Source organism: Megascapheus bottae, chromosome 1, assembly GCF_031878675.1.
Source record: "Megascapheus bottae isolate mThoBot1 chromosome 1, mThoBot2.hap1, whole genome shotgun sequence".
Classification (NCBI taxonomy): Eukaryota; Metazoa; Chordata; class Mammalia; order Rodentia; family Geomyidae; genus Megascapheus; species Megascapheus bottae.
The window spans coordinates 87,586,566-87,599,067 of NC_143509.1; the positions used below are offsets into that span (position 1 = coordinate 87,586,566).

The window sequence follows — 12,502 nt, forward strand, 5'->3', positions numbered from 1 at the left end:
CAGCCATGAGTTAAGGAAATAATTACAGGAAGGGATGCAGGGGGAAGTAAACCAGGAGAGAAGAGACATGCAATACTATTGAATTACAACATTCTATGCTCAGCATTTTATTTGTAGAGCTAGCCTGACTATGTATTATCTATACATAAATAAATATGGTCACAGTACATGTGAAATATTTATAAATTTCTTGTCAGGTGCAAGTACTTATTTATTTTTGATGTTTATTGCTCCTATCACTATGCAATCGAGGTACTTTAGGGAAATTAAAAATACAAGTTAGTTCAAGCAATACTGATAATAAAATTCAACTTCAGAAATATAATCGTACATCTTAAATGTAATTTTGTTATCTTGATTTCTTTTATTTAGTAATGAACAAAGGGTGCTAGTGAAATACTGTTTTTAAGCCTCCAGATTAAATGTATGTGATTTCAACATTTAATATCCCTTCCATAAAATTAAATAAAATGGAGAAAGGGAAAAAATTCAATGTACAAATAAACTGTGTCTTCCCTTATAATTTCAGTAACTTTCACAGATCCTGAGCAAAAAGTTTCCATAAATATTTATTAATTAGTTAAAGGAATCAAGGCCTATACTCTGTCACTAAGCACTGATAAAAAATGGAATTAATAAAGGGTGTCTTTACTTGATTAAATCTTACATCCAATTAATAGTAAATATTCCTAATCAGATTGCATAATTTGAAAGAAACTTGTTGAGGTGATGGGACAATTCAATATTTATGAAGAAATTTCACTATGACTAAGGAGATATCTGCTGGTGACAGTCTACAAATTACAATCAGTAATTATCAGAATTATCTATATCACAATTTTGTCAGTAAAGCTCATTGTCATATGTAATTCAAAATTAGCTGAGATTGAAGAAATATTGTACTCAAAATTCAAAAGAATAGAAGCCCACTGCCCTAAAACATATTCCCCAAAATATAATGCCATAAAGATAAATGCTTTTGTTTTTGCAAGAAGAAGACTGTTTAAATTGCCTAAGCTACTATCAATTTTTTCCAATTCTATTTCAGTTCTTTCTCCACCCTCAGCTGCCACCTCATTGTTTTACAAGTAATGATAAATGTGATAATGAGTCATGACATCTATTCGTGGAAAATGTGAAAGGCCTGCAGTTACAATACTTTTCATTAGGAAAATGTGTTTCTAGCAAAGTCAGACACCTTGACTTAATCAGACAAGCTCCCATTCTGTAAAAGATGTGAACTATCCTTAAGTTTTAGAGTTCCCTCTTCTTCCCTATTCAAGCCTATTAGTTACACAGCTTTTTCGTGGTAGTTTGGATGTGAAGAATTGTTTCAACCCTTATTTTGGCCATCAAATGCAAATGATATAGGAATTTCTATTTGTTAAATCTTTTAGGACTTTCTGGATATGCAAGGTTGAGTACTTGTTTTCAGAGCAAATTCTTACCCTTTATCTTCTCCTGCTACTATCAGTACACAATATATGATTAGTGTTAAGCTTGGAAAGCAAGATATGGAGATTAAAAAGGACCTTGAATTATTGATTTCTATTTAGGGCTAACCGTCTGATGTACATGAAAATTTTCATTGTAAAGGTTATGTACAGAAGGGTTATTGTTACATAACTCTAGTAATGTATATATTTCTTTTTCAATAGTGTCAACCCCCTACTTTCTCCCAGTTTTCCCCTCACAGTCCCCAAATCCTCACCTTGTATAGTTTATTTCCAATGTAGCATCTAGTGAGTATCATGGTTGAATTGCTTTACCCTTTGAACTACTGTTTTTGTGCTTCCCCTTCCTCACCTCGGATCAGATAAACCTGTATACATGATAAAGGGTACAGAACTCAAAACACTGGCAAAAGGGAATAAACTAAAGGAAATAAAAATAACTGAAACAGTGCAATAAAAACCCTCTTGTTTCACTTCTTGGAGTTCATGGTGATAAACAACATTTTATATGATCATATGTGCATAACGATTGAGGCCTTGTGATCTTTTCCGAAAATATCTTCCTTTTGTTTTTGTTTTTGTTTTGGCTGTTTCTTGGAGGATCCTAAGGCTTGAACTTGGCCTGGGCACTGTCCCTGAGCTCTTCAACTCAAGGCTACTACCCTACCTTTGAGCCAAGCCCCATTCCTGTTTTCTAGAGGTTAATTGGAGATAAGAGTCTCAGGTCCTTCAGTGCCAGGGCTGGCTTTGAACCTTGATCCTCAGATCTCAGCCTCCTGAGTGGTGAGGACTACAGATGTGAGTCATCCTGCCCAGATTTTTTTTTTTTTGTCATGGGGCTTGAACTTGGCCTGGGCACTGTCCCTGAGCTCTTCAGCTCAAGGCTACCACCCTACCCCTGGACCTGGGCACTGAAATAGCCTTCTTTGTTCTCACTATGTGAATGTTTAAACTCTGTTTAATTAACCATGTCCCTGTTTAAGTATTTGTCTTTTACTATTCATTGGCATCAGATAAGGGCTTCATATATAAAATATACTTAGAGCTGAAAAAATTAACCCCCTCACGATAGCAAATCCTCAAAGACTTAAAGAGAGACTTTTCCAAAGAAGAAATAAGAATGGCCAATAGACACATGAAAAAATGTTCCACATTTCTGGCCATAAAAGTAATGCAAATCAAAACAGCATTCAGACTCCACCTCACTACAGTTAGAATGGCCATTATCAAGAAAACTAGCAATAATAGTTGCTGGTGGGGATTTGGACAAGTGGAAATACTACACCGTGGGAAGGTAAAGTTGTTCATCCATTCTTGAAAGCAATATAAAGGTTCCTCAAAAGCCTAAATATAGACCTTTCTTATAACCCAGCAATCCCATTCCTGAGTATTTATTCATTTGACCACAAATAAGGCCACACTAAAGCTACCAGCACAATTATGTTCACAACAACATTGTTTATGAGAGCTAAGATATGAAATCAACCTACATGTCCTCAGTGGATGAGTGGATCAAGAAAAATGTGGTATAAATACACAATGGAATTCTTGGCTTCCATCAGAAAGAATAGCATTGCCCCATTTGTAAGGAAATGGAAGGACTTGGAAAAAATTGTATTAAATGAATAAGCCAGACCCAATGAAATATAGGTTGCATAGTTTCCCTCATTTGTAATAATCAGAATAGGCACTTGTTATTGCTGTGGCATTTTTATGCTAGAGTTCGAAAGCTATCTATCCTCAAATAACTATTAGGAGATAATCTGAACCTAATAAATCATAAGCATTCCTTTTTCCCCATATATGACTCGGGTTATAAAAAAGCACTTTAATTTCAAACTCATATGACTATCTTGCAACCATTTTAATTTCAAGAACGTTAAAATTTGTTTCAGCAAATGTTTTCCTACATAATATTGTAGCCATTTGAAGAATCCGTTGGTTATTATTCTTCACAATTTCTCCCTAAAACACATTCTTCAAATAAGATTTCTCTTTTCTTTCTTTCCTTTTGCCACCTCTGGGGCTTGAACTCAGGACCTGGGCACTGTCCTTGGGCTTTCTTAAGGCTAGTTCTCTACCACTTGAGCCATAGCACCACTTGTGGCTTCTTCTGTATATGCCGTATTGGTGTATTGGGGAATCCAACCCAGAGCTTCACGCATGCTAGGTGAGCGCTCCCTGCCCTCAAATAAGATTTCCAGTCTGGTTCCTCTATTGGATGTACTATTCTTCTACTTCAAGCTTTTTTGTAGATAGAGGAGACGATATGATGGCCTCCTTCCATTTCTACAAATAAAAGTATTTATTGGATATTACTAAAGACAGTGGAATATTATCTGTTGACTATCTGTCCCCCAAAGAGGAAGTATTGTACAGAAATGTTTCAAAATATTGTAGTCTATAAAGATTTTTATTCAAATAAAATAATTGATTAAATAATAATTCTTATACTTCTAACTCTAACATTTCTAATTCTTAATACTTCTAACACATCTAGAGTTTGAAAGGAATAGTTTTTATAATATGCTAATTATTTTCAACCAGTTAAGGGCTTTAAACAAAAAGTAAATGGAGCATATTTGTAAAAGCAGTAAGTGCCTTTGAATATAAATTTGGTATGAAATAAAATAATGATATTTACTATAATTTAACCAAACAACAAGTATTCAAATTATAATTTAATACATTTATTTCTTTATATAATTAATCAATTTATAGTTTTGTTAAAATCACAAGTTAATTCTATGCCTGTGACATTTTGTTACAAAAAGTGGGTTTCATAGAACAAATAAGCAGAAGAATAAGCTCTTCTTTTCTATTTTTGTGGTATGAAGAAATCAGACCTAGGGCTTCATGCGTGCTAGGCAAGCACTCTCACTCTAGGCCAAACTCGTTGCCTAAGTTATTTAAATATAATACACAAACAAAAATTTGTAGAATATACTGGAACATTGAAAAGATAATATCAACAAATAAAAAGATACAGATATGAAGAGGGCACCATAGCTTCCTAAAAGGTAGTTATTATGTCTGTGTAGATATGGATATGTTGATAAAATATTATCTAAAGAGATTTATAGAGTATTCATAATACAGTGGACACTGAAAGCTAACTACAAATTTCCAATTTTGGATGTGAAGAAGTTTTAAAACTCTTCAGAACCTAGTGCTATTGAAGTCAGAGGAATTTGATATTTAACCAAAGCCTTGTGGGCCCAAAGTATAATTCCTGAAATGTCCCAAGGGCAAAAAGACAAACATAGCAAAACAAATATTAGAGACATCTCTAGAGATAATAAAGCTATAGGGCCAATGATTGTAATGTCTGCTTAGCTCATCTTGGCTCAAAGTTGACAATGACAGGGGAATCCAACAGTGTATTGACTGAGGTAGATAGGCTATGAAACAGCTGTCAGATGAAATGAAAAGGTAGAAAGAGAGGCATCAATATGCTTCAGGGAAGATGTGATGAGCAAAATTTACAGATAATTCCAGGCAAATTGATATTGAAGGGAAACTAAATGCAACCCTCAGAAGAATACTGTAATATCGATTTGCTATAATATATTTTATAATATATAGAAATTAACCTAAAAGTTATTTACATTCAAAAAAGCAAAAGGACAAATAAGAAAGTATAAATCTGTATTTAAACTCAGTATAATAAAATATATGCTAGATTATTTCCTGTAATTTACTTAGGTAATTTTTCATTTACTCTAGGAAATTGTGATAAGTCAACAATGCATTAGAGTTGGTTTTACTGCAAAGATGCAAGGATAATTCAACACTACTCATGCCTATAACTTGAAGAGCTATTGCTATATACTAGTTTCAAAATTTGAGGGGTTGATTTATTTGATGCATTCTAGATTAATTGTTCTATAGGGTGAGAGATAAGAGTCAATCTCAACTTCATTAATAGTGAAGATGTAAGATAAAAAGAGAGACAAAACTTAAATTGTTCTAAAAAATGCCAATGTCTAACACTAAAAAGGGAACGTGTCACTTAGTTTCATCACGTGTCATCAGACGCAGTAATATAAAATATTGAGATACTTTGACAACATCTATACACACATTGTGAGCCACATTTGTCTTAAGTTATCTTGGGTCCCTCTTCTGCAAACCTATTCATATGTGGATGGAGTTAAGAGAGGAGTGTTCATTGTAATATTCTCAACAGATACATTGGAAACTTTTCTGTCCTCAGGAAAGATAATCTATCTATGCTAAATGAAAAAGCAGACATTCAAAAGCTGAAAATGAAATCCACACTTTGTCCTCCTAGCTCACACTTGTATAATCCTCTTGCTTGGAAGGCTCAGATTAAGAGGATCATAGTTTAAGGCTGACTCTGGAAGAAAAGGGCATGAGACCTCTGTTTAAGCCAAAGTTGACTCCAGTGATATTTGCCTATCAGCTTAAGCTATGTGAAAGCCTGAGATTGGAAGGAAAATAGTTCCAGGCCAGCATGAGCAAAAACGTTCATGAGACTCCACCTCTAAAAAGCTGGTATGCACCTGTTATTCCACATGACAAGCCTATAAATGGGTGCAAATAGGTCAGAAGCAAGACTTAATCTGAAAAATAATTAGTGAAAGCCAGGTCAGGAGGCATGGCTCTGATATTTTACTAGAGCATCAAAGGCAAGGCTTGAGTTTAAACCTTAATATGCCAAAAACAAAAACAAAATAAAATAAAATGCCATATAGTACAATCTTGTGTAATCAATGCCTGGATTCTGAATTTATGTCCTCTTTCTATCATTTAAGTTGTCTCTAAAAAAAAAAAGAACATCACTAACTTTTGCATGATTGGGCATGTGGCATATAGCTGTAATCCTAATTACTCAGGAGAGGAGACAGAGATAAGAGGATCACAATTGGAGACTGGTTAGAGCAAATGTGGAAAACTTTATCTGAAATTGAAAGCAAAAAGACAGAGGGGTCATGTGGTGGACCACATTAAGTTACTATGTTTACCGCCTAGACCGTATACACATAAAAATATCCTCTTGACCTACAGAAATAATCTCATGTCCAGTAAGGATTACTTACACACCAAGTTTGTGAAAAGAGTAAAATTACTCAGATTCAGCTCAAACTGGAAAAAAAATAATGGACATTTTAGAAATTCTCCAATGAATCACCCAAACAATCTATGTGCTTATGCATGTACTCTTGAATTAAAACAGTTGGTATTATTTTCTTTCTTTGCATTTTTGTGGCATAATTAGTCACTTACTCCTTTTAATTTAGAGTGAGGTGTGATCTAACTAACTGAACTCATGTAAGTTTGAAAAGACACAAAAGATTAGCAAGAACTGCACAAGAGACCATTAAGAATACCTTCCTTGTAGTGGGCGCCCTTGGCTCAAGCCTGTAATCCTAGTTATCAGGAAGCTGAGATCTGAGGATTTCGGTTCAAAGCCAGCCAGGGCATGAAAGTACGTGAGACTCTTATCTCCAATTAACCACCAGAAAACTGAAAGTGGTGCTATGGCTCAAGTGGTAGAGTTCTAGCCTTGAGGTGAAGAGCTCAAGGACAATACCCAGACCCAGAGTTCAACCCCCATGACCAACAACAACAAAAAATAATACTATCTTCCTTCTGAGCTTAATCATTCAGTATCATGATAGATTCCATTATTTACTGTACTTTGACTTTTTGTTTGTTTTTAGAGTTTTTCCCTATGGTAAAGGAGAGATTATATGTATTCTAGCTATGCATAACACCTGCCCTACTTTCTCTTCAATTATTAAAATAACATTTATTTTTTCAAAGCTACTGTGGGTTTCTACTATCAACTTTAAATTTAGAGATGTAGGAGGAATTGATCCATGGAGCCATCAGAGGTGTATTCTTGTGAAAAACCCTAGTTTGTACTCCTAAACACACCTTTAAATGAACCCAAAATTGATGCTACAGTTAGACTATTTGTATTATGTTACAGAGAATGCTGATTTACTGGCAATGTAAGATAGTCTTTTGGTTTTTCTGCTTCAGAGAATGAAGTTTATTGATTGTGACAGAGGATTAAGTCTGAGTATATATGACTAAAATTGCTCACATGGTATGCTTGGCTTTCAAATTTCAAAGAGTCTACAAAGCAAGGACTACTCTTTTATAGAGCCAAGTTGAAGGAAAAAAAAGAAAAAAACCAAAGTATCATATCTGCTGTTGATTTTGCTCCTTCTTTTGAAACAGCCTGAAAGAGTAGGTCACACTGTTCTATTAAAGCGTATTCCCTTTTACACTTAGGTAAAGATATGATTTAGGAGAGTGCTCATCGTGATAGCCAGGCCTTTTATGCTGTGAGCTATTGAAATATGAATACCCCACTAATTCTCTGCAACTACTAGACTGTAAATCAAACATGCCACTCAGTAAATGACCTTTATTCTTCATTTCTGTACCTTATTAAAGATTTCTGGCTATTTGAGCTGCAAGAAAACAGAAAATTTGGAGGAAATTGTTTTAATCTATCATTCCCCTGTGGCAATTTGCATCATTTGAAGCTCTTACAGTGGAAAGAAGCAAACAACTAGTAGAAAGGTGGAAATTTTTAGTCAAACAAACATTGTTTAATAAAGGTTATATTTTCATACTTTCCATAGGATGCTAAATAAATGGATTTTCTTTCCTCCTACCACTTGTTCTAATGGTAGGCAATTGTATACAAAGAAAATTCTTTAAGGAACAAAATGATCTCACAAAGTGATAAATTGTAATGAAATTCTTGTTGAGATAAAGTGAATTGAGCAGTGACATTAAAAAATTAATTCAGCCTGAGAACAATAATCACAACTCTCATTGACTGAATATTTGTTATGTGCTAGCCAGTCACTATGGCTTGCCAAAATTAGTTTCAGAAGTATAGGGAGAGAAGCCAGGTCTCAATGGATTGGAGAGTAATGACACTCATGTAGGGGCAAAACAAATTCCTCCAGAAACTGATAGGAAAAGTGAAACTTTTAAGGGGGAAAGCTTTTTTTTTTTTAAGATAGGAGAGAACTGAGGACATATAAATAAACCTGGAATGTCACTTTGAAGGTAGAGAAGAACTACAATAGTCTATGGAGCAAGGAAATAGAAGAAGAGGAAGGTATTTGATAAAACATATTATTTAGGTGCTCTGTAATCTGTCATCTTCCTCACACTGGATATGATCTATCAGATCTCACATCAAGCCCTCAAATTGAAAATTTGTGCTCTACCTCCAAACCTGCTCTCCATCTCTGCTTTCTCTCTCAACAAATTGATATTCCATCATGCTTGTTCCTTATATTTTTAATCTACCACTTAGGCAGGCCTATTTTGTTCTTTTAAGAATTGGTACAACCTTTCCGCCATCTTTCAGTGCCACCATCGTGGTACACAGGAAAGTCCTGGCCAATGCCCTCTAGAGAATCATCCATGCTAAGAAGAGAGGCAAACTCCAGGTCCTCATCAGGCCGTGCTCCAAAGTTTTTGTCCGGTTTCTCATTGTGATGACGAGGCATGGCTACATTGGTGAGCTTGAAATCACGGATGACCACAGAGCTGGGAAATTTCTGTGAACCTCATAGACAGGTTAAATAAGTGTGGAGTAATCAGCTCTCGATTTGAGGTGCAGCTCAAAGGCCTTGAAAAATGGCAGAATAACCTGCTCCCACTCCTTCAGTTTGGCTTCTTGGTATTAACTACCTCAGCTGGCATCATGGAACATGAAGAAGCAAGAAGGAAACACACAGGAAGGAAAATCCTGGGATTTTTTTTTCTAGGGATTAACACATGGATATAAATAAAATGCCTCCGTAGAATAATAATTAAAAAAAAGAATTGGTACATCACTTTCTTTTCCAGAATACGCAGGGTCTGCGATGTCCAGGTGCAATGGTTTGGATATGATCTGAGTGTGTCCCCAAAGTTTTATGTGCTAAAAGGCTGTATGTGAGTAGGCCTTTAAAAGGTAGAGAAGGTGCCAGGTGTGGTGGCTCATGCCTGTAATCCTAGCTACTCAGGAGGCTGAGATCTGAAGATCAAGGTTCAAAGCCAGACCAGGCACTGAAGGACCTGAGACTCTTATCTCCAATTAACCTCTAAAAAACAGGAAGTGGGCTTGGCTCAAGGGTAAAGTAGTAGCCTTGAGCTTAAAAGCTCAGCACCCAGGTCTAGTTCAAGCCCTATACACACAAATGGTGGAGAAGGTAATTGTCTTTGAGGATGCTGAGCTCAGAAGGGATTATTCCCAGAGAAGATGTTGTTGTGAAAACAGTTTGTCTTTTTGTATCTCCGTGAAAGTTTCCCCTCTCCCATGTTATTACCATGATACTACCATCCACAATGTGTACTGCAGACATACCAGGACCAAGCAAAAGTAAGAACTACACAGCTGAACCTCTAGAACTACAAAAAATTTAATTTCTTTGCAAATGGTTTTGCTTCAGGTATTTCATAACGACAACAGAAAAAATAACAGTATGAAATACCACATTAGGTGACTCACAATATCAGTATTTATAGAGAGTAAATTTCAGGCCCTGAAATAATTATGCAGAGGAAGAGCAAAGAAACTGATGCAACTGAGAGCATACAAAGAACAGAAGCCAGCTCTCATCTCTTCAGCTAAGGAACAACCCAAAGAGATGGCATGGAACGAACCACCAAATGACTGGCCAATGCTTAACATAAAACTCCCTGAGAGAACCCAGATTTGTCTGCAATGTTAGTGGAATACATAAGCCACCATGTATGATTTCAAGATAAACACCGCTAAATGAAGAATTAGGAAGAAATTCACAGATACTGAGCTTATAAGGGAACATCTGGAACCATGACAGAAAGATAGCTACTTCTCTAGATGCTGTGTAAATAGAACAAGGGTACTAACATATTACTTTCACCAATTATCCCCTTCTGCTCTCCACTTGGTTCCTCCCTTTAGCCATAAACAGCTCAAGACTTACTGGGTCTTGGAAGGTATCCTGGAAGTTCAGATCCCCTGAGCCACACAGCAGGTCTGGAAAAGACAAAAACTGAGTAAAAATTAGAAACAACACTAAAGTTTCCTTAGGTTCTTTTTCCTTCATTACAACTTAACTATGAGCTCCAAAGGGCGAGAAACCACTACATATCCCAGAGTTTGACAATCATAAAACATCAGTAAATATATGACAGAAACAATAGATTTTTAGTGACTATGTCAGCAAGTAACAATCAAACTCAGTGGGCTTTGCATATATATAATTTCTTATCAAGCCACTATATTTATTATTATGAGAGCAACAAATTATTAAAATCACATAAAAATATGCCACTATATGGTTTGATTTTTTAAATTTCCAATTTGTGCCTTATTCCTTTGATTCCATTTTGTATAGATTTTAGGAAAACAAAAGCCTTTTTGCTCTCATAGCTTTTATAATTTAAATAATGCTTGCAAATTGGCATTTTATGAATAATTACCAACTTGATTTATACAGATTTTCTACACCTGGGCATAAACTGTTCACTCGGCAAGTCTAAATGGTTTAGTTGAAAAAATTATTACTAGTTTTTGCCATGGGTAAACTGAATGCCTACCAGCCTTCTTTCAGGCCCAACTTGTACTTCTGGCCTAAACCACAAGAATATTCTACTTGTAAGACTACATGTAGCAGATTTTTTTTTAGACCTCAGCTCAATGGTGACTCTTCTTCATATGGCTGTTTTTGCTCAAGTATATTTTTAGATTTATTTATAAATCTTATCTCAGATAAATAGAGCTATTAATTAAAGTGATAAGGACAAGTCTTAATCAGAAATGCACTTTGTTTTAATCAGTAATACACTTTATTTAGGGAAAGATTCCAGCATGAACTAAACTCAACTTTGAAATGTAGAAAAGTACAGTATTTTTAATAAGTGGATGGAAGGATGGGTGAGCAAGAAACCAATGGCATTAGAAAAGTGAAAAACTTATTTAAAGCTTTAAAATCATTGAATTAATCATTAAAATTCTTAAAAGCATAAGGAAGTTAGTCTTTATCTGGGTTTGTTAACTGGTACTTAAGCATCTACCCTCTTACACAAGCCAAAAGGCAAAGATAGCATTTTTAGATCTTCGCTGCAATTAAGATTAGGTAGCCTTGAATCTGTGACCAAACACTTAAGGGATTTGTTCATCCCAAAAGGTGGTCTTAAGTTGTTAGAAACAAAATTAATATTTGCTCAATTACTTGGGGGCTATGATTGAGGCACTGCCAAAAGAAGAGTTCAAAGAAAACTAACTGCCCCAACTATCAGCAGATAGAGGCAGCAGGATAATAAACTCAAGGAGAACCTAGGTTATATAACAATATCCTATCTCAAAAGAAGAGAAAAGAAAATGGGAAAAGAAGAGGATAAACATTAAAATGAACTTGACTGGGATTGTAATTTTGTCAATGAAAGATATTTTGTTACTCCCAAGTCACAGAACATTCTCAGCTTACTCTCAGACAGTATTGTCCTTATCAGAAAGATATTAACTACCCATGCCCCCATGTATGCTATGTGATGTCCTCAATTCCAAATTATTTCAACATATTAGTTTTTAATAGTGTATTGTATTCACACTGTTGTCATGTATCTCTTAATAATTATTGTATTTTTGTAGGGAAGTGAATCTGGAAGGCTGGCAATTAATTATACAGGTGAATTTTTGCATGTGTGGGACTCTGCCTATGGAATAACTTAATGGTTTTGGAATATACGTAAGCTTATTTTGATTGTTGCATGTCAAGTTCACTCTTATTTAAAAAGCAGGTTTGAAATATGCAATGAAATACAGTGACTGTAAAGACTAGAACTGAATTCCTTCTGTTCTGCTATTCTATTCACTTGAAGTATATATTTTGCTTAATTTTTAAATGGGCTGGGCACTGGCAGTTTATACCTGTAATCCTAGCTATTCAAGAGACTGAAATCTTAAGATCATAGTTTGGAACTAGCCCTGGAAAGACTGTGTGATGTTTAATCATCAAGGGGGAGTCAAGAAGTAGAACACTAATCCTAAGCAAAAAAGCCTAGGGACAACACTC

At 35.2% G+C, this 12,502-nt stretch overlaps 1 pseudogene; it reads left to right on the plus strand.

The window, feature by feature from the left end:
* The first annotated feature begins 8,731 nt into the window (after positions 1-8,731).
* On the plus strand, positions 8,732-9,243 carry LOC150069562 (small ribosomal subunit protein uS8 pseudogene; annotated as a pseudogene).
* The last annotated feature ends 3,259 nt before the right edge of the window (positions 9,244-12,502 follow it).